The sequence below is a fragment of the Myotis daubentonii genome, chromosome 4 (assembly GCF_963259705.1).
Source record: "Myotis daubentonii chromosome 4, mMyoDau2.1, whole genome shotgun sequence".
NCBI classification, from domain to species: Eukaryota; Metazoa; Chordata; class Mammalia; order Chiroptera; family Vespertilionidae; genus Myotis; species Myotis daubentonii.
Window position 1 is genome coordinate 75,928,099 of NC_081843.1, and position 14,693 is coordinate 75,942,791.

Here is a 14,693-nt window from a genome sequence, read left to right on the forward strand (position 1 = left end):
CAAATCCAATTGAAAAAAGAGGAAATTTATAGAGGCATAGATGAATTATGGGAGGCAAAAATTTAATTTTGGGCAACGCTTGGTATTATAAGGCTTTTTTGTGAACAAAGTCACAGTCTACACCACACCCCAGGAAAGCAGTATAATTAATCGCTGTTTACATATGAGCCAGCGAGATTCTGGAGGTGATGTAACTTCATGGCCACAAAGCTGAAGTTACATATCAGAAGCTTCCCCACCAGGGTTTGAGGCAGAATCTTACAGCACACATGGCCTCCTTTCTGTGCACACTTGCTCTTAAACACAGAATCTGTTGACAAATGATGTAAACCTGCTCTATCAATCTTAGATTAATCAACATTTTCTGGGAACTTAATACATGAGGATGATGTGAATTGCTAAATTAACTACATCGTAAACTTTAGGAAGGGATATCCATTCTCAATGTTTTATGCAGCAGAAGTTCAAGTCTCCAATATCCAAAAGGCAGAAGAAATTCTATGATGAAACAGAAAACATACCTTGTTCAAATTTGATCTGAGAGGGTCATAGGATTTCTTTGTAAAAGGCTCCTAATGCTATTATTTTACACGTTAGATGAAAAATAAAAGCCTTAGATGGCTGATTGAGGCAAAATGCAGGGTTTTAATTTCAGGCTACAGCCCAGTACACGGAGAAAGAGCAAAGACAAGAGAGGGAAAGGTCTCTGGTGCCCCTGCTAAAATAAATTAGCTCTGAAGATGCAGTTTTATAAACAAAAATGGGAGGGTTTTGGTTTGTCTTTTTTTTTTTTTAAATTAAATCTTTATTGTTCAGATTATTACATTTGTTCCTTTTTTTTTTCCCCCCATAACTCCCCTCCTCCCAGTTCCTGCCCCACCCCCCGCCCTCACTCCCCACCCACTGTCCTCATCCATAGGTGCTCGATTTTTGTCCAGTCTCTTCCCACATCTCCCACACCCCTTTCCCCCCCCAAGAATAGTCAGTCCATTCCCTTTCTATGTCCCTGATTCTATTATAATCAACAGTTCATTCTGTTCATCAGATTATTTATTCACTTGATTCTTAGATTCACTTGTTGATAGATGCATATTTGTTGTTCATAATTTGTATCTTTACCTTTTTCTTCCTCTTCCTCTTCTTAAAGGATACCTTTCAGCATTTCATATAATCCTGGTTTGGTGGTGATGAACTCCTTTAGCTTTTCCTTATCTGTGAAGCTCTTTATCTGACCTTCAATTCTGAATGATAGCTTTGCTGGATAAAGTAATCTTGGTTGTAGGTTCTTGGTATTCATCACTTTGAATATTTCTTGCCACTCCCTTCTGGCCTGCAAAGTTTCTGTTGAGAAATCAGCTGACAGTCGTATGGGTATTCCCTTGTAGGTAACTGAGTTTCTTTCTCTTGCTGTTTTTAAGATTCTCTCTTTATCTTTTGCTCTTGGCATTTTAATTATGATGTGTCTTGGTGTGGTCCTCTTTGGATTCCTTTTGTTTGGGGTTCTCCGAGCTTCTTGGACCTGTAAGTCCATTTCTTTCACCAGGTGGGGGAAGTTTTCTGTCATTATTTCTTCAAATAGGTTTTCAATATCTTGCTCTCTCTCATCTTCTGGCACCCCTATAATTCTGATGTTGGTGCGCTTGAAGCTGTCCCAGAGGCTCCTTACACTATCCTCGCATTTTTGGATTCTTTTTTCATTTTGCTTTTCCGGTTGGATGTTTTTTGCTTCTTCGCATTTCAAATCATTGACTTGATTCTTGCGCTCCTCTGGTCTGCTGTCGGGCGTCTGTATAATATTCGTTATTTCAGTCTGTGTGTGCTTAATTTCTAGTTGGTTCCCCAATATAAGATCGAGGGTCTTATTAGTTTTCGTGTAGATCTCATTAAGTTTATTGGCAGCTTCTAAACAGTTCTTGAGAGACCTTAAAAGTGTGGTTCTGAACTCTATTTCTTCCATTGACAATTTTGTCCTGTTTCTTTGTCTCCGCATTTTGTTATGCTTCCTTGGTGCACCCCCTAGTGGTCTTTGTTCGCAGTCTTATAGATAAATCTTGATTGTTGTAGCTAATTCCAGGGAGGGTTTGACCTCCAGGCCAAGTGGCTATGAGAATCAGCTGTGTCAGCAGTGAGAGAACTTCTGTCCTCTAGGGAGGTGCTAATCTAGCCTTTGCCTGAGGCTATCCGGCAAATGCCTTTGCCTGAGGCTATCCGGCAAATGCCTCTGTGCAGGGCTTGGGCGGGGCGGGTCGCACAGGATCAACAGGGTGGGCCGGAGAGAGCAGTTATGGCGGCTCTCAGTCCTGTCCCAAGGGGCTCTGCCTCTCTGAGTCCCAGCACGCGCTGCAAAGCTCGGAGAGAAAGCTGCACTCGCTCTGACCGAAGCCAGACAGTCCCGTTTCTCCCGTTTGAGTCTGGGTCCCTAAAGACTCGCCCGGATCTGGTGCTCAGAGTCTGCGACTCCCTCCAGATTGAAAACAACAACCGCGCCCTCCGCCGCCAGCCCGCTCCGCGCACTCCGCACCTCAGAATTTGACTTCAGCACTGCGCCTCCTCTGAGTGTCTGTATGCGTTTCTCTTTCCTCCTAGTTGTAGGACTTCCACTCAGCCAGCGTTCCTGTGGTTCTGGGTGATGTCCCTTCCGTTTTTTGGTTTCACTTTTGAAGTAGTTGTTCAAAGCAGCAAACACCGGCGTTAACCTATGCCGCCATCTTGGTTCTCCTGGTTTGTCTTTTTAAATGAAGTTATTTAACTAAGGAGAAAGTCCCACCAATAAATAGCAGAAAACTCCTTGTGGTAGACAGAACAATGCTCCCTCTCTGGCAAAGATGTCCTCACCCTCATGCTCTAAACCTTCCATGGCAAAGGGATTCTGCAGGCCTGATTAAGTGTAGGATCTTGAGATAAAGTGATTACCCCATATTATATGGCTAGGCCCAACATAAGTACCAGGGTCCTTAGGAGGGAAAGAGAGAGGCAGGATAGTCAGAGTGAGAGCAGGAGATGTAATAAGGGAAGCTGAGGTCAGACAGGGGTGAGATTTGAGGATGCTACAGCACTGGCTTTGAAGCTGGAGGAAGGGGCCACAAGCCAAGGAATGTAGGAGGCTTGTAGAAGCTGGAAAAGGCAAGAACACATATTCTCCCCTCAAGCCTCCAGAAGCCCTGTCAACCCATTTAAACCTCTGACCTCCAGAATGGTAAGGTAATAAATTGTGTTGTTTAAAACCAATCAATTTGTGGTGATTTGTTACAGCAGCAATAGGAATGCAACACACCTCTCTTTGTAGGTATAGATCTATCACTAATCTGATTGATATAAGTTTACTTGAAATTTTATCCTCTATAAAACCTCAGGCCCTTTGATTTTGCTTGGACTTCTCCAGATGCCTCACCAAGGGCTTCACGCTCCTTCCTGATAGTCTTAGAAATATTGCCCTTCGCGCCTCCTGTTCCCAAACATCACATCCGTGGGTGGAGAGACAGTTTGCAGTGTGATCCCAGGTCAGCAGTTTTCAGTCCACAGAGAAAACTGGACGACAAATAGCATCTAAACCTAGAAGAGAACCAGCTGGTCCGGAGTCCACTCTCCTCAGTTTGGGATGTAGTTTCTTCAGGCGGAGACTCCTGTTTGCTGGCTGAAGGTCAGTCCACCGGCCTCTGTGCAGATCGCTCTCTACTTCTTCAGCTGTGAAGTCTGTCTCCTGGCCCCTTGCTTGGGGGCTGTGTGTACGCATGTGTACGTGTGCTCACAGACATGCAATGTGGTGGTTTCGCTTTGTATACAGGGTGTATCATCCACCCATTTCTTCCCAGAGCTCCAGCATCCTATTTATATCTACACAAAGATGCCTAAGGGCATCTCGGTTACTGTGTCCACAATGGAACTTGGGATTTCTTACTCCACTACCAAACAAAATTTTTGTTTCTCTCCTAATCTTCCCTATTTCAGCAAATGATACACTGCCAGCCACCCAGACATTCGTGCCCCAAACCAAGACTTCTTCCTTGATTCCTCTTTATTCTCTCTCACTACCCTCAATGTCCAATCTCTCAGCCAGTTCCAGTTCCAAGATATATCTCAAAGTTAGCATGTCTCCCAATTTCCACGGCACAGCAAAGCTTCCTGCTGGCAACACTCTGCCTCTGACCTTCAGCAGGAGCCTAACTCTCCTTTTCCTGCCTCCCTGGTCTTCCAGAGCCCACCCTCCTGACAGCAGCCAGACTCATCCTTTTAAAGTGTCAACAAGAGCACTTCACTCTGCTGCTTGAAAGCCTCCAACAGCTTCTAAAAGGTCTGGAATCAATCCACCGGCCTTACTGTGGCCTCTATGGCTGACAGAAGCTGACTCTTACCTATGCATCTGAGCTCATCTCCTACGGGTCCCCTCACTCAGCCTGGGCCGGTTCCATTGACCCGCTGTCAGTTATTTGAACATAACAAAGCTTAATTCCTTCCTAGTGGCTTTGCCATAGCTCCTTGGGAGCCTAGCATGCATTTAAAAGGCTGCTTGTTGTATTTTACCCCGTCTTTCTCTGAGATTTGAAGTGGGAGGGTTTTTCAGTGCATCTTGTCCTGATGTAGTCCCCTAGGGTCTCTGCCTTTGATATTTTCCCTGCCTGGATGTCTTCACACATGGCTGCCTTTTTCACACCTTCCAGGTCTCAGTTTAAGGTTATCTCCTAAGAGAGGCCCAAACCCTCAATCCCACTCTCTATCACTAAGGCCTCTTTTATTGTCTCCCAAGCAGTTACCCTGCCTAAAGCTGTCATATTCATTGAATTAGTTACACCGTTGCTATCTGTTCCTCTACCCACCACGAGAGCAGCTACTCTGCTTTGGTTACTCACCAATGTATCCCCAGCGCCTACAGAAGTCCTGGTCCACAGCAAATGTTCTTCAAATGTTTGTTCAATGGATACGCTCACACTGAGCATGTGTGTACATGAACATCTGCAAAATCACTGCAGGCTAAGACAGTAGGTACTCAAGTATCCCTTTGACTCATTTTCTTTCTGAATTCATGCTAAACAGCAAAATAACCTCGATTGACTTTTTCACATTAAATTAGTAACGTATATGCAGTAAAATTATTATTATTACTTTTTGGTTATACAGGTCTATGAGTTTGATAAATGCAGAGAGTCATGTAACCATCATCATAACTGGGACAGAGACCAGTTCCATCACCACAAAACAGTCCTTCCTGCCACCCTTTTGTTGTTGTTTTTTGAACCAAACTGTTTTATTAAAAGGTTCCTGACTGATTTCCCACCGTGTTTCCATGCCTGCCATTTTGGGAGGTGCCAGGTGGCTGGCCTGTGAGAGTAGAGGTTACTGTGTCTCCCTGCTCCCCAGCGCTGGGGTCGCAGCACGATGCTGCCCTGTCACTTAGCTCTGCTGGGTTTCCCTCCTGCTGGCCTGTCTTCCCTTCCTTTAAGTACTGTCCACCGCCCTGGGGCCATGGCTACGGTTTCCCGCGAGTGGTCACCCCAAGAAAGCAGCCGCCTCTTTGTGGGAGGCAGCGCCAGGTGCTGGTTGTGACAGCAGGTGAACAAGATGTGCTCCCAGGCTGGGGTCTCCTCTTTGCCTAGAATGGTGTCCTTGCCATCGATGAGCAGGTCCCCCAAGATCACCGTCTTGTCCCTCATCACGATGATGTGATCCACAAACTGGGGCCCCAGGTGCTTATCCACCCAGGAGTACTTCTCACCCACACAGTGGTCATACTTCATCAGGGGGCTGGTGCAGATGAAGACCTCAGTGTCGTGCACGGCGTGCAATCCATGCGTGGCTTCCAAGGCTCCAGGGATGGGGTCCAAGTCTAGGAAAAAGCCTGGGCTTTCTTACACACCGGCGACTTTGTCCGCCAGGTCCGGCCACGGCGCTCGGTACTGCTCGCGGGGGAAGAAGCCGCAGCGCTCCTCCAGCGGCCGCGGAAGGCCTGCAGGAGGCTGCCCTCGAAGTCGGCCAGCACGCCGTCCATGCCCACCAGCACCCACACGGGCCGCGCCATCGCCATCGCCATTGCCCTTCCCCGAGCGTTGGGGGCCGAAATGGGATCTGAGAGTGGTGAGTGGGCCTGCCACCCTTTTGGAGTCAACCTGTCCTCTATACCTAAGCCCTGGCACCCATTGGTCTGTTCTCTGTCCCTATAGTTTTGCCTTTTCTAGAATGTCATATACATGGAATCATACTGTCTGCAGTTTTTAAGTCTGGATTATTCGCATAATGCACTCATGCAGATTGTGGCAAGTATCAACAGTGTGTTCCTTTACACGAATGAGCAGTATTCCATTGTGTGGGTATGTCAGTTTACTTACCTGCTCAGCAGCTGGAGGACATTCGGGGTGTTTGCAATTTTAGGTGAGTCTAAGTAAATCTGTTAGCAGCATTTCAGACAGGTGTTTGTGTCCCCCAAAGTTTTCCTATTCTCTTGGGTTAATTTGTTGGTATGGGTCATTTGAGTCAGATGATAATTATATGTTTAACTTTCTAAGACACTGCCAAACTATTTTCCATTTCCACCAGTAGTATATGAGAGGTCTAGCTGCTTTATATTCTTCTCACCACCTTTTTGTAAGTTTTATTTTTAAAAAATGTTTGGCCACCCTAATAGGTGTGTAGTGGCATCGCATCACAGTTTTAATTTGCACTTCCCTAATGCCTAGTGATATTGAAAGGCCGCCGCCCGCCTCTCTGGGCGGTGGTGGGGGGTGGGGGGGGAGTCTGGCCGCTGGGATCCCTCCGCGCCCGCCTCCCGGAGCGGGTCCGAGTGTCCGGACCGGCTGCGTGGGCCCACCGCCGGGCCCCATGGGGGGGGCATTGGCTCCCCGGCCCACAGCGGGAGCCCGGCGCGGGCTGCCCCCCCGGACCGGGCCCAGTGCAGCAGCGGCGGCAGTGGAGTGGGGCGCGAGCCCTGGCTCGGGGAGGCCGCCATGCTGCAGTGCGCCGGCCCCATGGGCCGGGCCTGCTCCGAGCCTCCTCCAGAGCTGGGCCACTCCACCGGCCGCACCCCGTTTGCTGGGCCTGTGCCGCCCAGATGCGCTGGAGTCCCGGTCTGCCCGCGGGCCAGCTGCGGGTGCTGTGCGGGAGGGCCATCCTGCCTTGTGGCGAGTTCGAGCGGCAGCAGCAGGAGCCGGACAAGGACTGCGCTCTCCATCTTGCCTTGGGTCCTCCATCTTGGGACAGAGCCATGTGCACCCTCCATCTTGCCTTGGGTCCTCCATTTTGGGATGGTGCCATGTGCTTCCTCATGGGAAGAAACCGCTGCTAGCCACACCCAGGATTTCTCTGGATTAACCAATGATGATCAAGGGAAGTGCATGCCATCACTATGACCACATCCTGTACCGACTCGCACCTGGCCAATCGGCGGGGCCCACAGTGCCCTCTCCTGCCCTCACTCCACCCCCCTTTAAAACCCCCTGTCCCATCAGGCCTCGCTCTCTCGGCCACTGGACTTTCCGCTGTGTCGGTGGGTCTGGTGAATGGGGAGCGCAGGCCGGCTTGCATAATAAAGGACTCTTTGCTTTTGCATCGGACTGACTGACTCCCTGGGGGTCTTGGGAACTTTGAAATCTGGGCACAACAATATCTTGATGTACTTTTTGTTCATTCATTCAGACTTTTATTGAGTGTTTATATGTGTCAGTCATAATGCTGTAATGTGGTGGCTAATAAGACTTACCCCTGCCCTCTAGGATTAGACTCCAGTGGAAGAGGCATAGTTGTTAATAGATATGATAAATGGTATTACCGATGCTATAACAAGTTATGAAGAAAGTCTGTTGGGAGTACAGAAGAGGTGGAGGTATCTCTCTCAAGAAGCACAGCCAAATTTCTTTTCTGATTTCAGTTCATGAACAAAAAGAGCAAATTCTTAAGTTTCTTTCTCCTTCCATCACCATTTATACCCCCTATACCTTCTTCTACCTCCTCCTAGCTATCTTCCCCTCTGGTAATCACCATGCTGTTGCCTGTGACCATGAGTTTTTTGTTTGTTAATTTGTTCGTTTTTTGCTTAATCCCTTTTACATATCTAACATCTAAGTTAGAGATATAATTCAAGTAAGTACTTAAGAAGTAGATGAGACCAGCCAGGATGGATTGTGCCATACCAGATCCCCAATTCTTTCTACCTGTTTTATAACCCAGTGATTCAGAGAGAGAGAGGGGAGCCCTAGAGTGGTCAGAGGGAGTCCAACCCTCCTCTGCTTTTAGGACGTGCCCTGGAGTGTGTGCTTGTGTCAGAGACGGATGGATGATATCCTGTGGCCTGAATGAAGGATGGACACAGTGAGGGTATTGAGAAATGGCCTACCATATACTTTGTAATGTAAGGATATGTAAATAAGCATATCCTTATCTGAATTAAAAATGAATAAAAGAATGAAGGGATGAAACACTGACCACTGTAGCTATGAAGCTGTGACTGCTTGGGACCCCTCCCCAGCTCCATTGCAAGACGGCTTAAATCTGAATTTAAGAGTGACAGAAAACATAAACCACAAACTTCAGGAAGAGGGGAGACGTCAACATGAAGCGAAGAACGGAGTGTAAAAGCAAGCCGCCTGTAACTGGGAAAGCAGGTTTATGCTCTAGGACACTCATCTGCATTTAGTAAAATGAGCCTTTTATATGTTAGCACCGTGCCTTGTCTTGGAAAAAAAAAGAGGTTTTTTGCGTGGATGGTGGTTCTAATTGTCCTTTGGACTTTGTTACAAATACCTATTAAAATGTCATACTGAGGGTTTATCTAAACATAATGCCAACTCCATGCAAGGAAAGACCTCAATTAGGGTGTTCTGGAAAGCAGTTACTGCACAGCGATAATCAGTGTGGTGCTAATAAGAGCGCTGTGAGTCTTGCATAATGATCCAGGCCATTCACAACCTCAGGCTGATGTGCTCTGAATGCAGAAACCAGCTGCCTCCCCAGCTGCCTGACTGTCTGCACTCTCTCGAGGTGCAGAGGCAGGAGTATGTGATGCTTGCAGGAGAATGCTGGCTCCCGGTTCTGTCCCTGATGCGCTGGTGAAATAGCGCCCACTTCACTGATCTATACATATTTGGTTGCCAGTTCCATGATATCATCCATGACAACTGTTGGCAAGAAGACAGACTTTAGGTGCAAGACACAGATCCAATGAATATAATATTAATTAACATTAATAAAAATACATATTAAATGTGAAATCAGTTTTTAATAGTTAAGAAGTAAATAACCTATTTATTTGTTGGTGGTCTTTTAAAAAAATAAAAATTATATATATATATATATATATATATATATATATATATATATATATATATTATTGATTTCTGAGAGGAAGGGAGAGGGAGAGAGAGAGAGAGAGATAGAAACATAAATGAAGGAGAGAATCACCGATCAGCTGCCTCCTGTACACCCCCTACTGGGGATCAAGCCTACAACCCAGGCATGTGGCCCTGAATCAAACCCAGGACCCTTCAGTCCACAGGTCAATGTTCTATCTACTGAACCAAACCAGCTAGGGCTGTTGGTGGTCTTTATCATAAGACACAAAGCTAATTGAAATTCTCTTTGGAAAAGTGGCTCAAAATCCATTTTCTCAATAAGCTTAGGAAGGGAACCATGATTAGATGAATTTCTGACTTTATTCTCACAGAAATAACATTTTATCCCCTTAACATGTCACTGATTTAAAATATGAATACTATCTAATCAGCATGAAACATTAATCCTTGACAGGAAACTCAGGTTGTCATTCATCTAGTATCGTCTGTGACTCCAGAAGTCTTAACGAGATGCAGCTGGAAAGTCCCTGTAGCTGATATCAGCAGAGATTTTTGCCTCATTCTCATTTGTTTAAAAAATAAAAAAAAAGTTTGTGTGAGGGAAATACTATAGTTAAACACACTATGGTCCAGCCATGCAACAGAATACCGCGTAACTCTTGGCAAAGAATGAGGTAGATCTCTGAACTGATACAGAAACTGTCCAAGTTACAATACTCAGTGAAAACAACTCCTTTCAAAACAGGATAGTAGTAGTGATTGCATTTTTAAAAATATATTTTTATTGATTTCAGAGAGGAAGGGAGAGGGAGAGAGATATATAAATATCAATGATGAGAGAGAATCATTGATTGGCTGCCTCCTGCATGCTCCCCACTGGAGATCAAGCCCACAATCTGAGCACCTGCCACCAACCGGAATCGAACCCGGGACCCCTCAGTCTGCGAGCCGACGCTCTAATCAATCACTTAAGCCAAACCAGCCAGGGCGATTGCATTTTTATATACACATAAAACATAACATTATATCTAGAAAACAAGTGGGAGGAAAATACACTAAACCAGTGGTCAGCAAACTGGGGCTCGCGAGCCACATGCGCTCTTTGGCCCCTTGAGTGCGGCCACGAAGTTTCAATCGCACTGTACGTGCACGCCCACATGTGGTATTTTGTGGAAGAGCCACACTCAAGGGGCCGCAGTTTGCCGACCACGGCACTAAACTATTTGAAATGGTTACTTGGGTAGGGAGTGGGGACCAGCAGGGCTTTCACTTCTGACGTGATTTCTTTACTTTTTGAGTTTTGTGTCACCTTGTCTTACTTTCACTCAAAAAGGGGGGAAATCTCTTCAAAGAATTGCAAGCCTTTGGTTTTCTGAAATACAAGGTCTGATGGGGAAAGGGAGGGAGGGGATAAGGAAACTGGAATGATAATTGTGACACTCTTCACATCCATACAATTTTCGGAACTAAACTACTGTTAGTAATTCTGATTGTGACGAATGTAAACACTGACACCACAGTGCTCACTCAGAGATAGCAATGAGGAAGTGGCAGAGTCTACCCTGGTATCTCTCTGGGTGGGAAACAAAAATTTCACAGGCCTTTCATTTTAAACCTGTAACTCCAGTCACATTCTAATGTTGGATTCTTGGGGCAGAGGCCAGTTGCATCTTGAGCCAAAATCATGTAAGCACCATTGCTAACAGTGAACACAAAGCAATCACGCATGATTAAAAAAAACAGAAAACAAAAAACTGGCAGGGATCTGCCTGCAGCACAGAATCACGCCTTCAAGAAATCAGAGCCAATTCAACTGGAATTACACAGCCCAGGGAACAGGTCTAAGGTTAAATTCCAATCAACTGCAGTAGTCCTGTCTCTGAGAGAAAGCCCAAGCAACAAGCCGACCTTTCCAGCTAATTTCTCTGTTTCTGAGCTCGGGTCCTACCATTCGGAATGCGCACAGTGAGTTGTCAATGGAAGAAGGAAGTCACACTATACGTCTGGCTGCGGAGTTTGGCTTGTGGCCTTAGCCATGCTTCCAAAGAAACACATTTCCTGGTGGCTTCTGAAACTCAGAAATTCATGGGCTTATTTTTTAGTTGTTTTTTTTTTTCTGGAATATTATCTGGAGTGCTCTAAGTATGAAAAGAGCAAATGAGAAGAACTTTCGAGAAAGAATTCTTTTTTGTAAAAAAAAATATATTTTTATTGATTTTTTACAGAGAGGAAGGGAGAGGGATAGAGAGTTAGAAACATCGATCAACTGCCTCCTGAACACCACCCACTGCGGATGTGCCCACAACCAAGGTACATGCCCTTGACTGGAATCAAACTTGGGACCCTTCGGTCTGCAGGCTAATGCTCTATCCACTGAGCCAAACCAGTCAGGGCCAGAAAGAATTCTTTTTGCAGCAGTAAAACTCACTCAAGCATGATGCCTTTCAAATTCCACTGAGAAAAATGATGAGTCTGTTTGAAAAAATGATAGCATAAAATGTGTGTGCATCTGTTTTAAACAAGGGTCCTTTAGAATTTTATTTTGTAGATAAACAAAAATATAGAATTAATATGATAATGTAGCTCAGTCAAAACTTCATCAAAGATTTTTATATAAATATATCCTACAATAGCCTATAGGACAGTCCAATTTTGACCATATACAAATGAAACATAAATGTAAAGGCAGCTCATCACTCTATAAATACATTTTGTGTACATTCATATTTATTATCTGATAGCATAAGGGCATGCATTAACTTTCCTTTGCTATTTTACTAACATAAAGAATAATTTAAGATGAACTGTGTATGTCTGCAGATTTATATTAATATATAAACTCTTATATAAGCTGATGTCCATTGATAAAAATAATAAACCAATTACGTTCATTTTGTGAACAGGTATAGTCTTAGGACACTGAAAACCAACAAAAGTAAAGATTGAGAATTCTTATGTTAGGTAGAGCGTTAGACTAACAGCCTCTAAAGCTCATTCTAAGTTCTTGTGTCTGGAGCAGATGAGGCAACAAATCTCTCTTGAACCCTGGTAAGAAGTGGAAGACTTCCAAAATTTAACAATACAGAACAAATGGTAAACTGCAGTTAGTTCTGACATAAGTGCATAAAGGTTGCTAGAGGACTTGTAGCAAGATAAATGACACTTATTCTGTGTATTAACAACTCAGTCAATCTGCTTTCAAAGTAGGTGTCCTGAAAATACTTTTCCCCCTAAACCAGTGATGGCGAACCTATGACAGGCGTGTCAGAGGTGACACGCGAATTCATTTTTTTGGTAGATTTTTCTTTGTTAAATGGCATTTAAATATATAAAATAAATATCAAAATATAAATCTTTGTTTTACTATGGTTGCAAACACAAAAAATTTCTATATGTGACACGGCACCAGAGTTAAGTTAGGGTTTTTCAAAATGCTGACACGCCGAGCTCAAAAGGTTCGCCATCACTGCCCTAAACAGTGCTCCATACAACGTCATGGTTTCTATTCTACTCCAGGTCAAGATTTCATTTTGTTCTTTGCACATGGCCTCAGCAAGATCTTGCTCATGATCAACAAAAGCTCTGTCCATTCCCAGAAGACTTTTAATGATACGACACAAAAATGCCAATGGAATCCATTCTTAGGGAAAGAGTTTTTCCTGAGTGAGGGGCTGTAATATTTCCAGTGTTATGACAACAGAGGTCAGCCTGAGCGCACTTTATTGCTAACACCAAAGGTCATGCTCGTACATCTCTGCTAATTTTGACCTCTCTACCTGCTCCTTTTTTTCTAGCTTCATTTTTTGCCTTGTAGCCTCTGATCCAGAACAAATCAGTTAACACTTGACAAGTGAAACAGCTGCCTAGCCCATGATGCAGGCCCAAAATGACCCTAAAAGTTTTGTCATTTACGCCAAAGAAATTCCATTCTAATGGGCTGGGAAATGCATGCAACCACAATGTCCTGGGAGCTCTGGCTTCCAGGCTTTGTGCCTCAAGGAAGGGACATCACACCCTCATTCCAAGTACAGTGGATGGAAATACAGCTCTGGGGTGGTCCGCTCTATTAGCCCTGGAGCCAGATACTGCTCCCTTGTATGCAATTGAACCACCAAGAGAACAGCCTTCAGAACATCTCCAGTTCCTGAGGTTCACTGTCATCAGACGCTGCCCAAAGCCCCCAACCCAAGTGGAGACACTCAGCCTTCCTCACAGCCTCCCAGACCAGAAATGTGGGAGTCAGCCTCTACTCCCCTTCCCTATGGCCAGTGGGTCACTGAGAAATGCAATTGTATTTTCTGTATTTCTCCCAAACCTGTTTCTTCCTCTCCATCCCTGCTTTAGTCGATGCCCTTGTCATCCCTTGTGTGGGTCCACTGAGAAAAACGATGGGTCTGAGTGTTTGAAAAAATGATAGTATAAAATGTGTGTGTGCATCTCATTTTAAAGAAAGGTCCTTTGGCATTTTCTTTTGTAGACAGACAATAATATAGTATTAATATTATGACAATGTAGCAGGGGTCTGCATGGTTGTGACCACTGCTGGAATACTAAAGTATGCATGTCATGGTTATTGCCCTGAGGTGTGGGGCCTTGGAGCCACCATCTAGCAATGAAAGGGGTAGCACCTGGCCCAGCAGGGGCCTTGGGGGACCAGGTTCCAGCATGTTGGCTTTCCTCTGTTCTGACTGGCCAGGGCCTTATCTCTCTATATAAAAGCCTAATATGCTAATTGTCCATTCCACCATTCAACCGTTTGCTATGATGTGCACTGACTACCAGGGGGCAGACGCTCTGACCAGTAGGTTAACTTGCTGCTGGGGTCTGGCTGGTGGGAACTGGGCGAGATAGGCCAGACATGCCCTGGAGCCCTCCCATGGTCCTTCCCCGGCCCTGGTCCCTCCCTGGCCCTGATCGTGCACTGGTGGGGTACCTCGGCCTGGCCTGCACCCTCTCACAATCCGGAACCCCTTGGGAGATGTTGGAGAGCTGGTTTTGGCCCAATTCCCGTAGGCCAGGGCCTATAGTTGTTAAATAATTTTAATACCACCCCACTTTAATAGAGCTCCCGGATTCCAATCTGCCTTTCTAGTCTATGTTCCACATACATTCAAGAGATCTTTCTGTAATAAAAATCACATCACTAACCAGCCTAAAACCTTTCAGTGGTCTGCACTGGCCCTTCAGGATAGAGTCCAGATTCTTTAGTGTGGTCACCAGGCTCTCCAAGACCTGGCTCCTGCCTCTCTCTCCAGCCCCATTCCCCACAAATCCCTCCTCCCAACCTGTGCTACCTGGTGTGTAATAGCTTTGCATTTTTAATACTCCCCACCCTTGTCAACTCCTAGATTCAGTCTTCTACCAACCAAGTACAGAGGCACATCCTCCTTAACTATTCTGGACACACTAAGAAGTATT

The 14,693-nt window shown here is 45.3% G+C and overlaps 1 protein-coding gene and 1 pseudogene across 1 annotated transcript in view; both read right to left on the bottom strand.

The window, feature by feature from the left end:
* Positions 1 to 14,693, bottom strand: part of SV2C (synaptic vesicle glycoprotein 2C) — a 161,223-nt gene that overhangs the window by 30,164 nt on the left and 116,366 nt on the right. The window lies entirely within an intron of this gene.
* LOC132232427 (5'(3')-deoxyribonucleotidase, cytosolic type-like) lies at positions 5,208 to 6,025 on the bottom strand (annotated as a pseudogene).